This window comes from Triticum urartu, chromosome 7A (genome assembly GCF_056163025.1).
Source record: "Triticum urartu cultivar PI428250 chromosome 7A, HENAU_Tu73, whole genome shotgun sequence".
Classification (NCBI taxonomy): Eukaryota; Viridiplantae; Streptophyta; class Magnoliopsida; order Poales; family Poaceae; genus Triticum; species Triticum urartu.
The window spans coordinates 26808664-26812707 of record NC_141879.1 but is presented as its reverse complement, the minus strand read 5'-3'; the positions used below and the strand labels follow the sequence as shown (position 1 = coordinate 26812707).

The 4044-nt window shown below is 46.3% G+C and overlaps 1 pseudogene; it reads right to left on the bottom strand.

Moving 5' to 3' along the window:
- Positions 1–1264: 1264 nt before the first annotated feature.
- Positions 1265–2375, bottom strand: LOC147957225 (uncharacterized; annotated as a pseudogene).
- Positions 2376–4044: the final 1669 nt, after the last annotated feature.

Genomic DNA, 4044 nt, shown 5'->3' with positions numbered 1-4044 from the left:
TCAAGAAGCTGGATGATCGCAGCAACAAGATGATCTTCATCGGCTACGAGGAGGGGCCGAAGGCGTACAGGGTCTATGATCCGCTGACTCGGCGCGTGTACGCCACACGCGACGTGGTGTTCGACGAGAGCGCGAGCTGGGACTGGGGCGCGTCGGGCGAGGCCGAGGACGAGCAGCTCGTCTTCCCTGTCCAGCTCCCACTCGCCACCGGTGCAAGCTCCGCACCAGCTGAGCCGGCATCTCCGGATGCAGAGCAGACGCTTGGAGGATCGCCGGTGCCTGCGTCGCCCGCTACGCCTGAGAGCACCAGAGCACCGGCATCGCCGGACTTGCCGTGGACAGATGCAACGGCCACACCCAGCAGCAGTACGCCTCAGAGTGCAGACCCAGCGGCGGTGGAGTTTGTCACGCCGCCTGCAACGCGGTTCGACTCGTACGATGCAGACGACGACCCTTTCGCTGGGCACCGCTTTTGCCGTCTGGGGGACGTGTACGGCGGGGCGGCGAAGTCGTCAGCACCAGCGGAGCGCCTGGTGCTGGCAGAAGAGGAACCAGTTACTTTCGCAGAAGCGGCGCCCGACGAGAGCCGGCGGAGTGCGATGCTGGAGGAGCTGGCATCCATCAAGGAGAATGGCACCTGGACGCTCACTGATGAGGCACAGACTAGCGAGATGCTAATTTGTGCGTGTAGATGGCCCAATCGTTCACGGCGATGCTTGATCAACAGTTCGTCCCCCTGTCCCTCCTCGCAACCTTCAAGATAATTTTCACCCGCGTACGAAAATACATGAATAAAAATAATGACCCCCTTGGATCAGCACGTAGGCGTCGATGTGATGATCAACCCTCCGTCGCTAGTAAATTTTTACAATAGGAAAATCACAAATAATACACAAGATATAGCCGCCCGTAACTCGGACGTTTTTCTGTATATCTCATACTCAAAAGAAAACTCAAAAACTGATCTCTACATCGCCCTGGCCGGCCCATTTTATAGGCGACGCGAACTTGGAAAAGACTAAGCCAAACTAAATTGAAACGGACTCTTCTAACAAACTAAGAATTTGAGTAATTAATTATCCGGCCACATTGATCACCTTAATTAACCTAGACTCAAAACATCTACGTAAATAGTACAACTTGACTCTCACGTCTGCCACGTACAAGCAAAATTACAGGTCTTGGTGTAACTCACGTGGCCTATCACAAAAATAAAATGACTTGATTAAATAAAAGACGGAGACTTATCCCTTGGCAGATCCTATCAATTGCATGCATGTAGTTTAAACAGAAAACTGCCGATCCTTATTATCTTCGGAGGCGTACGAAATGTTGGAATTATATCTTCTGGCTTCGGTTCCTGTTTAGCATCCGATTTGGACCTTTTGTTATACATTCTGCTAGGTATTGATACAAGCACTGTATGATGAGAATCAACATGCATTAATTCCTTTTCCAATACAGGAGCAATTTTTGGTCCACAAAGCTGTCGCACACGACCATCATTTCCTCGGCACAATCTGGTCGCATGCTTGGCATTATTTTCGGCAACTTTTTCATGCATTGACTCATCAAATGGCTCAGCTTTAGTAGAATTATCGATCAATGGTGCCTTGCCTGCATCATCCTCCCTTCCTTGAAGAGAAACCGTCCTCGGTTTCAAGTCTATTTTTTGTACAACCTTCCTCTCCGGAACTTGCATCTCTACGATGATTGCACTGTCTGCCATTGGTTTCAACACGTGCTTCTTTCAATCATGCATGAACGTGTATGTGTTGGATCTTCCAACATGGACTGCATCATGATCAAACTGCCATGGTCTTCCCAACAACAGCTGACACGTATCCATCGACACAACATCACAGTCCACCTTATCAATATAATCTCCAACTGCAAACTTCACATGTACCTTATGTGTGATCTTTAATTTTCCGGAGTTGTATAGCCACTCTACGTGGTGCGGTTGTGGGTTTCGCCACATGGACAAACCCAATGCCTGCACAAGATCTTTGCTAATGACATTTGTAAAGCTACCACCATCAGTTATCAACTTGCAAGCACGATTGTTGATCTTACACTGTGTTTTAAAAACACTCCACCGCTGCCCTTTAGGATCACCATCCTCCTGCACCTTCTTCACTAAGAGATTTAGACCCTTCATCAGTGCATCAACTTGTTCTTTTATTTCTTCTACCTATTCTCTTCTTTTTCGCAAACGATCTTTCCAATTAGCAGCGAACACATCCATTGGCATGGGAATAAAACAAATTTGTTTGCCCTTCCATGATAAAGAATAACTATTTTTTTTGACATCCCGAACAGCCCCAACACGCTTGCACGATGGGTCCCCAAGTAGCAGATGACACGACACCATGAACACAGGACAAACATGAAAGAATTCCGCACAACAATATTTTCCCAGATCAAAAATTAGCAAAATCTGATGCGTAATTTTGATTTCACCTTTGAACCACTTCAACGTGTACGGTCTTTCAAGAGGCGCCATCTTCAGCCCCAATTTTTCCACCACCTCGATGCTCACCATATTGACTGCGGTACTCTCATCGATTGTCAGATTGACACGTCGTTCGTTCACGACGCAACGAGTGTGAAAAAGAATGACCTCGCCAATGCCTTCCTCCTCCATAAATATGTTCCTGCTCAACATGTTGATGCTTGACTCCGCAGAAGATATTACAATATGAGTCGCCGTGACTAACCTTTGCTCTGAATACCACTTGATAATATTCTAGACGTCGCAATGTCCGTATCATCCTCCCTTCCTTGAAACAAAATCGTCCTCGGTTTTGAGCCAACTTTCAAAGCCACCTCCTTTGCAATTTGTATCTTCTTTTCAAAGCCACCTGGCTCTGATACCACTTGATGAGACACAGACTAGCAAGATGCTAATTTGTGCGTGTAGATGGCCCGATCTTTCACGGCGATGCTTGATCAACAGTTCGTCCCCCTGTTCCTCCTCGCAACCTTCAAGATAATTTCACCCGCGTATGAAAATACATGAATAAAAATAATGACCCCCTTGGATTAGCACGTAGGCGTCGATGTGATGATCAACCCTCTGTCGCTAGTAAATTTCCACAATGAGAAAATCACAAATAATACACAAGATATGGCCGCCCGTAACTCGAACGTTTTTCTGTATATCTCATACTCAAAAGAAAACTCAAAAACTGATCTCTACATCGGCCCTGGCCGGCCCATTTTATAGGCGACGCGAACTTGGAAAAGACTAAGCCAAACTAAATTGAAATGGACTCTCTAACAAACTAAGGTTTTGACTAATTAATTATCCGGCCACATTGATCACCTTAATTAACCTAGACTCAAAACATGTACGTAAATAGTACAACTTGACACGTCTGCCACGTACAAGCAAAATTACAGTTCTTGGTGAAACTCACGTGGCCTATCACAAAAATAAAATGACTTGATTAAATAAAAGACGGAGACTTATCCCTTGGCAGATCCTATCAATTTCATGCCTGTAGTTTAAACAGAAAACCGCCGATCCTTATTATCTTCGGAGGCGTACGAAACGTTGGAATTATATCTTGTGGCTTCGGTTCCTGTTTAGCATCCGATCTGGACCTTTTGTTGTACATTCTGCTAGGTATTGATACAAGCACTGTATGATGAGAATCAACATGCATTAATTCCTTTTCAAATACATGAGCACTTTTTGGTCCACAAAGCTGTCGCACACGACCATCGTTTCCTCGGCATAATCTGGTCGCATGCTTGGCATTATTTTCCGCAACTTTTTCATGCATTGACACATCAAATGGCTCAGCTTTAGTAGAATTATCGATCAATGGTGCCTTGCCCGCATCACCCACTGATCTGCCCGCAGGTCATACAGCCATCAGCCTCAAGTGGATTTTCAAGTTGAAGAAGGATGCTGCTAGCGCCGTCGTCAAGCACAAGGCACGGCTAGTAGCAAGAGGTTTTGTGCAGAAGGAAGGCGTGGACTTCGATGATGCGTTCGCACCCGTGGCAAGGCTGGACTGTTCGTGTCATGATCGG